The sequence below is a fragment of the Pogona vitticeps genome, chromosome 4 (genome assembly GCF_051106095.1).
Source record: "Pogona vitticeps strain Pit_001003342236 chromosome 4, PviZW2.1, whole genome shotgun sequence".
Lineage (NCBI taxonomy): Eukaryota > Metazoa > Chordata > Lepidosauria > Squamata > Agamidae > Pogona > Pogona vitticeps.
This window is the reverse complement of record NC_135786.1, coordinates 8851773-8864283: the sequence shown is the minus strand read 5'-3', so window position 1 is coordinate 8864283 and position 12511 is coordinate 8851773. Positions and strand designations below refer to the sequence as shown.

At 43.6% G+C, this 12511-nt stretch overlaps 1 long non-coding RNA gene across 1 annotated transcript; it reads right to left on the bottom strand.

Annotated features, from left to right (window-relative positions):
- Window positions 1–1867: 1867 nt before the first annotated feature.
- Window positions 1868–12511, bottom strand: LOC144588710 (uncharacterized). Its single transcript, XR_013544388.1, has 2 exons — window positions 12377–12511; window positions 1868–7768 (listed from the first exon to the last, which is right to left on the bottom strand). It is a non-coding gene; the product is annotated as an uncharacterized LOC144588710 (long non-coding RNA).

Sequence of the window (12511 nt, the reverse complement as noted above, 5' to 3'; positions counted from 1 at the left end):
TTTCTTGTGACTAAAGTTCATTATTTTAATGTTGTTACGTCTCGCATTGTCTTCAAAATAGATGAGCTTTCTCTTTAGGTCATTAATAGATTCCTCTTGTTTTTCAACTTTGCTCTGAAAACCTTGGCCAAGGCTGCCCTGAAAATCTTCCAGTTGTTGTAACCTGCCCTCTGTCTTATTTAGACTAGTCTTGATATCTGTCATTTCTCCCTGAAATTTCTTTAAATCTTGACTCATCTGTTGGTGCCCTTCTAACATCAAATCCATTTTAGAGAGAAGCTGTGCAAACTGGCTTTGCATTCCTTTCATGGAGGAGACCAAATCTGAAACTGTTTTCTCCATAGTGGTTGCAAGGTTCGACTCCCCCCCCTCCTCTGTTCTTTGTAACCGGGCAACTCTATCGAGGCTGCGATCTGAAGGTTTTTGTGATGGCACACGCACCCAGCTTTTACTCTTATCTCTACCTCTCCTCATGTATAAACAAGGCAGAGATTTATAACTTAGGAAGCCAAGCCAGTGCTTTCTGACTGTTCTTTTTTTTTCCTTGTGATCTCTGCCATCGTTCCAAATAAGTTCAATGTAAATTCTGCAATGCTCAGAATGACTGTAGAATTTTTGGGTCCATTCTCAAATTTGGCAGACCCTCTACTGCATGCATCGGGGACGTGGTGGCACTGTGGGTTAAACTACAGAAGCCCCTGTGCTGCGAGGTCAGAAGACCTGCCATCGTAAGATCGAATCCACGCGACTGAGTGAGCTCCTATCACTTGTCCCAGCTCCTGCCAACCTAGCAGTTCGAAAGCATGCAAAATGTGAGTAGATAAATAGGTACCACCTTGGTGGGAAGGTAACGACATTCCATGTCTAATCACACTGGCCACGTGACCACAGAAGCTGTCTACGGACAAACCCTGGCTGTACAGCTTGGAGAAGGAGATGAGCACCACCCCTAAAGTCAGACACGACTGGACTAAATGTCAAGGGGAACCTTTATATTTACGTACTGCATGCATGCATGTCATATTTCTTGGTTTTGGTTGCATATCACCTGCCAAGTGCTTGAAAAGAGGGTTTGTTTTTTTCTGTTCAATTTTAACAATTTTTAACCCACCTTTCTCCTTAAAAAGGACCCAAGGCAGCTTACAACAATTAAAAGATAGCGTTTAAGCAGTAAGTTTGCAGTACTTAAAAGGTTCAATGGATACAATACCAAAAAACATAAGCAACACCAAAACACATTCAATGCAGTAAGGTACAACAATCCATTTTAAAAATTGCACTTGGCAGCCATTCATTCAGGGAAGGATTGCTTGAAGAAGAAGGTCTTCACCAGCTTGCAGAAGGGCCGTCAAGGTGGGTTCAGTCTAGCTTTCTGTGGGAGGGAGTTTTATTTTATTTTAATAATTAAAAAAAGATTTGAAAGATCCGGCAACTTTTCGGTTAAATTGTTCTTCAAATTCTGCCCCACCCACCCCTTTAGGCTGAGTTCTAGCTAAGATGCTCGCACAAAGAGACAGGAGTTTGCCTGTCATAAAATATCTCATGGTTCCCTAGGGTTTCTGGTACTCCATTTCTGGAACCCAATCAGTACCTTTTTGATGAACGAATAAACTTCTGGCCACTTTCCCAGAGCGCTAGCGATGAAGCCAGGTCATGCAGATGTTACTACAGAGGGAACACTTGTGGTAAAGTGGTAAAGCATGTTTTGAACAGCTTAAGTTCAATCCTGGACATCTCCAGGTGAAAAGATCACAGGCGATGTGAAACACTGGTTCCTGAAACTCAATTCTCCCATGCCAGTTAGGTCAGGGAATAAACCTTGTGTTAAATGGAAAAAAATAGTTCAACTGGTTTTTAAACATTTCCCTCTCTGTCTCTTAGCAGCACCTCCACACAGCATAATCAGAATGACTTGCTTAACTCAGAGGGCTCCTTCTGTATTCCAAAGTCTCTCAAGATTGGCGTTAGCCTCATTTTTGGAAACTTTATTTTTTTTACATTTCTGATTGAAAAGGATGTGGAGGTTCATTCTTCCATGTTCTTGATGTCTGGGGGAGAACCTTTTGTACCCAAGTGCCACTTGAGATGAAGATATGAAAGGGGAAGGAAGAGCATGATAGGTTGACCCATTTATGGGTAGCAGGCATCTTGGCATCCCAAAGAGAGATGAAAGGAGGTGAGAGGCAAAAAAAGAAGAAGGAAAGAAGAGGCAGCGTGGGCAGCCTTTAAAAAAGCCGCTCAGAGACAAAGTGTTCTTCACTCTGGTGCACGGATGGGAGCAGGAAGGTGGTCAGCAGGAAGTAACTTCTGTAAAGCAAAACAAGGAGGAATGCCCCGAGAGAGCGCTGGGGAGACAGTGAGTCAGTTGCCTAAAGGAAAGGCAGAGAACCTTTGAAAGAAAGTTTGGGCACAAAAGAATGCAATTGCCTTGAGAAAGTGACATCCCTGATTATGCTCCCCCAAAGCTAAACTTTGCCAGATGTAAAACCGTGCCCGGAAATGATACGTGGCAGTTGCTGGAAATGAGGTGCTTTCAAGTACAGTCTGCTCCGAAAAATGTTGGCAGTGGCTGCTCTGTCATCCCTTACAGCAGTGGTCCCCAACCTTGGGCCTCCAGATGTTCTTGGACTACAACTCCCAGAAGCCTTCACCACCACCACCATGATTTCTGGGAGTTGAAGTCCCAAGAACATCTGGAGGCCCAAGGTTGGGGACCCCTGCCTTACAGGGTTATTTTTCAGGCAACCAGGGCCAAGTCACAATGCTAAGCCTCATTCCAAGGTGACCCATTCCATTGTCAAATGGGTCTTACCATTAGGACATCCCTCCCCATGTTTGGTTGTCATATATTTCACAGTCTGGTTCAGGTCCTGTTTTCTGGAACAACAGAAAACAAGCTTGGTAGAGCTTTCCCATAGCAGCCTTTCAGATATTGGAGAAGGTCACGTTGTCTCTTCAGCTTCTTTTCTTCATGCCAAGAAGACTTTCTCTTTCAATTATTCCTCATAGTCTTCATACACTTTACTGGCCATCCTCTGAACATGTCTCTGATTGTTGACACCCTTCTTTAATTCTGGTGCTGTTACTGGACCTTCTGCGGAAACAGCTGCACAAACAGACTCTAGCCTAGGGAACAGCGGCTATATGGAGCCCTAAGTCTTGTTCTTATGTGGCTGTTGGCCTAACTTCAAAAGCCCTCTTCAGGTGATCATTGCAGCTTTGTACAAATCTCAAGCAGCCTGTTAGCCAAGGGTGAAAAAGAGCAATAGAGAGTAGGAAGGAGGTAGATTCACCTATTTTTGTCTTTGGTAAAGCCCACTGGCTTTCCCTCCTTAAATGAGGGTGTGCCAGGACCTGGGCCCTTTTCCCTAGGAGGCTGAGCAGAGGCTGAAGACCAGGTTTGCCTGCATGTTCATTTTGCTGAGGAGCTTGTTTTTGCGGGGATTTCTTTTGCTTCCCTGCCACCACTGCATGGCCCATCCTCAAATTCTCTGACTCTGTCTCTGACCCTAATATGGTAAATAGGAAAGCCAAGTAGCATTGCATACACCTGGGAGGCAGGAACGTTTTAAGGGTCGGATCATACTTCTGCACTATTAGAGAGCAGGCCGAGTAGGTGGGGTTTGTCAGCCATGGAAGGCAGTCCGTCTAGGAGAAGGAAAACTCCGACTTCAAACCTCCACTGCCTTGTGGCTATATCCACTCATGGAAAAGGCTTCAGGAGTAAACCTCGAGGCAAAATCCGGAGCTGGAGTCCCGAAGACAGTTTGTGTCATTCTGCCAACTCCTGCGACGTTGCTGGAACCAGTTGTATTGGCTCTTGCCTTTCCATTGGACCATTTCAGCAATGTGGAGAGGGGGGATCTGCTGCTTGGGTAACAGTCTATCCTCCATATTACTTTACCCAGGCTTCATGCTCTGGAGAGGACACTCCTCGATTCAGAGCCTGTTACCATAGTCACTCGAGACTGAAGGATGACTATGACGATGAAAGCCCACTGGTAGGTACATCACCACCCAATGCTAGGCTACCTCCTCTGATAGACTATATCACTACCGTCGCCATCCTGAGCCTGGGAAAAAGCTTCCCCGCCCTTCTTTCAACTCTGTGTTTCACTCTTGAGATAAGCCAGATCCTGAAAAGATGCGAGATTCCACACCCAGGAACTACCGGATAGCTCTGTGGTTTAGGTAGAGCTTGGGGGTTCGATTCCCCACTCGGCTTTTTGACAGGGAATTGACTTGATGATCTCAAGGGTCCCTTCCCTCTCGTCAGTTCTAATTTCTGATTGATAAGCACCACCTCAATATAGGTTCTAGTTGAGTTCAGATCCGGAAAATGCAGGCTGTGTTTGTTCAATTGATTGTCTGGTGAAGTGTATGTTTCTTTCAATTCCTTATTTTTAACCGTATTGATAAATTTCCTTTTTTTTAAACAAAGTCAAATGGGTGAATGAACTTGGATATCAATGAGAATGGTTTGATTCGAATCCAGGACACACCTTTCCATCCTAGACAGTCAGGTGGAGCTTGTCTCCTTCCTCCCCCAGTCTCAGGGTGGGTAACACAGTGAAATATTTCCAAGAAATTTTTTTATATATATAAATAGAAATTCTTGCCATGTCCTGATTAGGGATTAGAAATGTACACTGACAAATGCAGTTTTAAGCAACTGGGCGCAGCACCATTCCTGCCTGCCCCGCTGTGCCTGGTACTTTAATTAGACCAGCCTGTGGTCTTTCCCCTAATACAGATAAGTAATAAATAGGAGCTTTTTGTGCCCAGCAAGTTCGGCATTGTAAAATGGCACACGGCCCGCTTTAAAAAAAGAGAGAGAGAATGAGAGAGAGGGAGGGAGAGATGCCTTTGATTAAGCCCAGCACTAAATCTACAAACAGAGAGGAGAGAAAAGGACAGGACTAAATTAGGCCATTGGCAGCGCCTGGCATTAAGTATGCAAATACAGCTTGTATCTCTCTCTCTCTGGCTTCGCCGAGAACAGCGGGCACTGAAAAGCGGATGTGGCAGCAAGCAGCACGACATCATTCATTTCCATCATTAAAACAAAAGCGGGATAAATCGCTCCCTAATTTGTAAAATATGCTTATCATAGAGGCTCTTTGGTCTTTAAGAAAGGCATGGGCTGAATAAGAATCGTGGCATTATGTGGGTGACAGCAGAAGGGGAGGGGGGGAGGCAGGGGAAATGGGCTCCTTCCTTCCCCCCCCCCCCATATATATGCATATATGCAGAGTATATATAGTCACCGAACACAGAGAAATGCTACAGCTCAGGGCTTGATTGATTGACTGATTGATACATATCCTGCCTTTCTCCTTAAAAAGGGCCCAAAGTGGCTTACATCATTAGAAGATAGTACTTCAAGCTCTCAACAGTGCGTGTACAAATAACGAAAAAGGACAGAACAAATAACATACTGAAACGCATCAGGAACACCAACGACACATTCAAAGCAGGAAGGTACAACAATCCATTTAAGAATAAATACATCGTACTCAGTCACCCAAGGAAAGCTTGCCTGGAGAGAAAAGTCTTGCAGAAGGACAGCAAAGATGGGGTCAGACTAATGTTTAACAATAACTACTAGTGACTGGAGGCCAAGATCATTTTTCTCCCATTGTTTGTGAACTGATCACTAAGTGATGATGTAGGTGCTCACTGGAACTCCAAGCCGGTGCTGGAACAGTTTTTTTTAACTATCACAAACAAAGGGAGGCTGTGAGCAGCCACGATGGTCATCCAGTCAATGTTTTCCCTGCAATGGTGAGACATAATCAATTTATATTTAAATCTGCATTTATACCAATGAATCTTCTTTCTTTGTTATTGTTGTTATATGTCATTGAATCTCTTCTGATTTATGGTCAGCTAATCAATTACAACCCTGAGTTCTCACTGGAAGGACAGATCCTGAAGCGGAGGCTCCAATCCTTTGGCCATCTCATGAGAAGAGAAGACCTCCTGGAAAAGACCCTGATGTTGGGAAAGTGTGAAGGCAAGAGGAGAAGGGGACGACAGAGGACGAGATGGTTGGATAGTGTCATCGAAGTGACCAACATGAATTTGACCCAACTCCGGGAGGCAGTGGAAGACAGGAAGGCCTGGTGTGCTCTGGTCCATGGGGTCACGAAGAGTCGGACAAGACTTAACGACTAAACAACAACAACAAATCAATTAATGGCCTTCAAAAGGTCTTATTATTAACGGTCCTACTGAAGTCTGGGCCATGTTTTCCTTTACTCACTCAATCCCTTTTGTGTTCCATTGTCCTCTTTGCCTACTGCTTTCTACTTTTATTGGAATTTCCAGTGAGTCTTGTCTCCTCATTGTATGTCCAAGGTATGATAGCCTCAGTTTAATGGGTTTAGCTTCTATTGAGAGTTGAGACTCGATTTGTCCCAAGATCAACTGAGTTGTTTTCCTGGTGGTGTGTGCTCTCCATAGAGCTCTGTTCCAAAACCACATTTCAAAGGAATCCACATTCTGTCAGCATTATCTGTTGTCCAGCGTTCACGTCCTTTGACCAAGGTCTAACCGCTAATGGGAAACGTCAAGGCTCTTGTTGAACATTTACAGTACTTTCCCCACAGTGTCCTGGGGCAATTTGAGAAGCTAACGTGACTCAGTACAGTATTTTGTATGGTGATCAGAGCATGAAGAGAAAAGCATGCCTAAAAGTGTTGAAAAAAGTGCATCCAGCTTTCCCATACATTAACAGTCACTTGGGTAAGCTGCAAACTGACAGTGGGCCTGAACAGAAATGTCCAAGTACAGAAAGATCCATAGTTCCTTTTACATTTTATCAATATCTCCCCATTGCTACCAATTCCAGAGTCACTCTATGGTTATACTTTTAACATCTACCTGCATGTCTTTCTGCCTGCCTCTCTCTCTTTCTCTCTGTCTGTGTGTCTGTCTTATTAGAGCTTGGCTCAAAAACTTGTACTACACATAATGTAGTTGCCAGCAAAAGGGTGAGTTTTTTTGGACAGTGGTTGGAAGGTGAATAATCAGGTCTCAATAGAAGTTACATTTCCAAAGTATTAAAGACACACGTGCTGTTGGGTCACCCTTGGGCCCTTGAGAACTGCTGGCAAGCTGTGGGGTGCAGTTTGTTGGATAACCAATAGTGGTTTCCAGTTACTTTCAAAATAAGTTTTAAATCAAGATTTTAATAGGTATTTGAAGAGGATTTTTTTTTCCATATGCGATGCATGTTTTTCTTACTAGCTTCAAATATAGTGTAAAAAAGGAAAGGAAAGGCAATGAGAAATACGGTGAATAATTTTGTAAATGAGTAATGTTTAACAAGTCATTGTTTAAGCTCTTATATTTTTCCAAGCACATAAATGCATGTATAGACATACACACACCTATGTTTGGGTATGTTCTTTATTTCATTGCCCATCTTGAACATGGCTGTGTCAATTTCAGCATGGTGGTCGGCTGCTCTGCCTTTGCCCGGCGTTGTGCGGTGCAGACAAAAGAAGAAAGCGAGGACGAGGAGACCCCCATTTGCTGATGCAAAGTGTCCTTGGTTGATTTCCCAGCTGTTCAACCATTCAGCTGTTAAAGGACAGTGCCTCTGGCAGTACAGAGTCCCCACCGCTGTTGTGCTGGGGTGTCACCAGATGGAGCCGATTGCCATCATTGAAGTTGCTGGGGACAGATTCTCCCCAATGCCGGCTTCCTCCCAGCATATGCAAATCAGTCCCGGGCATCTGGTTCTCTTTTGTTTGGGGGTCTGCTTAAAAAAAGAAACAATCATAAATTCAAACAAGCACACCCGTGGATAGGGTGTCCCGTGGATTATAGGGCAGGATGGCATCATTCAATTCAGCCATTCTGATTAATGATGAGGCTGGGTAGATGGATGAATCTGGGATGTGGGGTGTGTGTGTGTGTGTGTGTGTGTGTGTGTGTGTGTGTGTGTGAGAGAGAGAGAGAGAGAGAGAGAGAGGGAGGGAGGGAGGGAGGGAGTGTGTGTGAGGGAGGGAGGGAGGGAGGGAGGGAGGGAGAGGTTTATCATTTCGAAAAGGTACTGTGTTAGAGGGGGGAAAATGACCAGATTTCTCTATAATTCTGGGAGAGAAGAACAGAGGGGATTGGCACAGGATTGTATTACAATAAAAAAATAAAAAATGAATAAAAAGTTGAAAGGGGACCAGAAGATGCTGCTGCTGTTATCTATGGAGCTTTGAAAAGTTCCTTTTTTGTTTACAGCCCCCAAAGTAACCCTGTTGGCTGGGGGGATTCTGGACACTGTCGTCCAGAAGTAATTATTCCTATGCTCTCATCGTTGACATATCGTCCCTTCAAAAAGATAAAGGCTCATTTTCTTCAGTATTTCATAGATAAGAGTTACAGGGTTTGCCTCTTCACCCGTATTGTCCTTACAGCCTGGCATAGTGGTTAGCATGTGGGAATAGAATTCAGGAGACCGGGGTTCAAATCCCTCAGTCAGCCACGAAACTCCCTGGGGGACCACGGAACAGTCACACACTCCCTCATGGACTCAAATCAGGGTAGTTGTTTAAATAAAATAGGGAGGAAGAATTCCCACTACACTATCTTAAGCTAATTAAAGGAAAGACAGAATAGACGTGTAACAGAGAAATAAACAAACAACCCTGTGAAGCAGGTTAGGTTTAGAGAATATCTGGTCATAATCACTTGTCAGTCATGGCAACAGAGTTCACGTGTCTAACCGTTACACCATACGTGTCATCCCTTGGCAACACCACATGAAGGGCAACGATTAACACTTCAAATGCCAGAGACGATAGGCTTGCCAAATCCCAGGCCAGACATGAAGGAAACCAGACCATGAGTTTAGCAAGCTATGAATTCAAGCATCCAGCATTTACTGAGGAATCAACCCAAAACGTCCCTAAGAATTAGCAGGAAACGGAAATGAATAAACATTATTTATGATGCAGAAACTGATGAGGTCACTAGGAATCATATTATTTTGAAGAAGGATGTTCTGATCCCCCCCATCCCCAGAATTGTTAGAAGTAATGTTAATTAATTGCATGCTGTCAAGTGGATTCCAACTTATGGCAACAATTTCCAGGCTTTTCTAGTTATACAGTAGAGATGGGCATTTACCATAAAAATGGTGGTTCGTGGCTACCCACGAACCACAAACTATCCAAAATTTAAAAAATAAACCATAAACCTGTTTTTTATTTTGAGTCAGTGTCTGGGGGTGATGGGAAAGTAAACCCCCTGCACTCCACAGCCTGCCCCATGCCCCTTTCCACTGCCCCCTGTCACCCCCCTGCCTTGTTCTCCTCCTCTTCCTGCTCCTAATCTGCCACTGCCATCTTGAGAGACGGGCCAAGCTTCCCTTCCAGAAATCGGCTCTGCTGTCTCTGTGCATGCGCTCTCCTACCAGCTAATTGGTGGGCCCATGCGCAGAGACAGCAGGCCCGTCTCCTGGAAGGGAAGCCAGCTCTGGTGTTTCTCAAGATGGTGGCAGGACTGGAAGACAAAGGCAACAGGACCAGATAAGGAGGTGTTGGAGGCAGTGGGAAGCGAATGGGATGTAGGTTGTGGGGGTGGGGGGAACAAACTAGGAAGTCCATTAAATTACAAAAAAAGTTTGTGGCTCGGTTCGGTTCAGGTTCATTGGTTTTCATGAACCTGAACCAACCCAAACTGACAAACCAGCTATTTTGAATGAACTTCCTGGTTTGTTTTTTAGTTCATGGCCATCTCTACGAGTATGTATACAGTACTTATAGTATATGGTACTCAAAAGCAGTATTGAGTATTCTGAGATTGTACACTCCATCGGAGTGTTCTAAGATTGTATTCCTTGCTCAAGACTATACACTCTTTTCTTCTAAAGCACAGAAGGGAATCAAATACCCAACTTTTGCCTCCACAGCTAGATGCTCCATCTCACTGACCTATATATAGTTGCTTGTAATATGTGACTTCTGAGAATAGGACAGCAAGGAATAATCTTTAGAGCCAAATCACACTCCATTTCATCTCAGAGAGAACCTAATGAGCCTAGTGGATGCCCAGACAAAAATACGGGTTCTGTCCGTACTTCTGGGCCGTTATAGTCTTCAGCAGGGATAGTCAAACAAGCATTCTCAGAGAACGTATGCAAACACCAACAGGATTTTGGCCAGTGATTCTACAGGAGGTGGCAAATCAAAGCACTGATAGGCCACAGCTTTGGGTCGTGCTCTATAGCAGTGGTTCCCCAACCTTGGGCCTCCAGATGTTCTTGGACTTCAACTCCCAGAAATCCTGGCCAGCAGAAGCGGTGGTGAAGGCTTCTGGAAGCTGTAATCTAAGAACATCCGGAGGCCCAAGGTTGGGGACCACTGCTCTATAGCATCTTCTCCTTACAGTGTTGGGGAATAAATCTGCAGTCATCCATCCCAGGAGTGATCCGAGAAGCCAAACCAGAGTTCAAGAGATGATCTAAGAAAATTGATAGTTATCCACCTTTTCTAGCATCTTCTTAGTAAACACATTGGTACAAGTGTAATAAATGTGTCTGTTTATTAAGTATCTTTGTTGTATGGGTATACTGTGTATATATTTACAATGACAATAAATTATTATTATTATATTATTATTATTATCTTTGGGGAATGTAGACAGAACAGGTTCTTTAAACCAGAATCCCTTTTCTCTCACTTAAAATCTCATTTAAAATCTAGCTCTGAATATGATGCATTTTAATAGCATGACCTAATATGTGATACTCAATTACCTCTATTAATTTATTATTCATGATGAAAAATATTCTAGTAAATGATGAACAATTGTTCTAATAACATTTTATTCTATTAATTTGTCTGCTAATTGCAGTCAAATAGTTAAAGGCAGTTCTTTTATTCTCTTAATCATAATAATTGTGTGCTATCAATTCTGATTTATGGCCACCCTTTTCAGGGTTTTCTAGGTAAAGAATATTCAGAGGTGGGTTACCCTTCCCTTTCTCCAGGGGGCGTCCTGGGACAGCCTGCCTAAGGCTACACAGGCTGGCTCTTCTCCAGAAGGCAAAGTGGGGAATTGAACTCCCAACTTTAAACCACTCTGGTTTATGGCTTTTATATTCCTAATAGAACTCTCTGAAACGGATATATACTTCCTTGGGTACAGCACATACAGTGGTGCCTCGCTTAAGGAGGATAATCCATTCCAGCGAAATCATTGTAGAGTGAAATCCTTGTTAAGCAAAATAAAAAAGCTAATTGAAACGCATTGAAAACCCTTCAATGCATTCCAATGGGCTGAAAACTCACCGTCCAACGAAGATCCTCCATAGGGGCGGCCATTTCCGGTGCCTGTAAAGAGAGGAATCCATCCTAGAAAACAGCGGGGAGCCATTTTGTACACCTGGCGGCCATTTTGAAACCCGACGATCAGCTGTTTTTAGATCATCATAATGCGAAAATCGGTTCCCAAGGCAGGGAACCGATCAGCGTGAAGCGGATTTTTCCCATTTAAACCATCGTTTTGTGATCACTTTTGCGATCGCAAAAACCTAATCGTCAAGCGATTTCCTTATTAAGCGAGGCATTTGTTAAGCGAGGCACCACTGTACTTGGTCATGTAGATCCGGGGTGTAGAAGATGAAGAAGTGCTTTGCCCAGATCCTGTGTGTGTCCAGAAAAGAAAAGGACCGGCAGAAACATCAGAGCTTGATCCAGAGGCAGATGGTGAAGCCTGGTTTGGTGACCTACTTGGGGACTCCACATGTACAAGACTCCTGTTGCTATCCTTCCATCAGTCTTCAGCCTCCCTGGCTGCCCACACACCCTGATTTGTAACCAAAATCCTCATGGAAGGTGTTACCTACTCCACTGGGTGTTAATTTATGTGTGGGCACACAGGGACGCTGCATAAGAATTAGTGGTCGTACTGACCAGATAGGCGGGGTACGAATAGAATGAATGAATGAATGAATGAATGAATGAATGAATGAATAAATAAATAAATAAATAAATAAATAAATAAATAAATAAATAAATATCCCAGAGAGATGATTGTACATTGAAAACGCCAGACACTTGAACACATCTTGATCATCTTGTAACTAAACTGACTAAACTGAAGGTAAGAACCCTAGACTCTGCATCTGAGAATTTTCTTGCAATTTCTTATCTGTTTTTTTCCCCTCCCACAAAGCAATTTCTTTTCTACCAAATTGTATGTGAATGGTCAGTAATTCAGAAAAAGTTTTTTACACAGTACTAGACTGATGTCAATCACTGAACCGAAGAGCCACATGTTCTATCACTAGCTGAGCTATGGCCCCAGAACACACTTTCGGTTCATGTCCATTCATTATTCATTCACCGAAGCCGTCACAGCGGTATACCTGGACTTGAGCTTTCAAATCTCCATTCGGCCATGAAGCTCGCAAGGTGACTTTCCAGCAGTCCCTTCCTCTCATCTTTACATGCTGACAAAGTTATCTTGAGGATTATAGAGGGCGACATCCTATCTTTTGGTC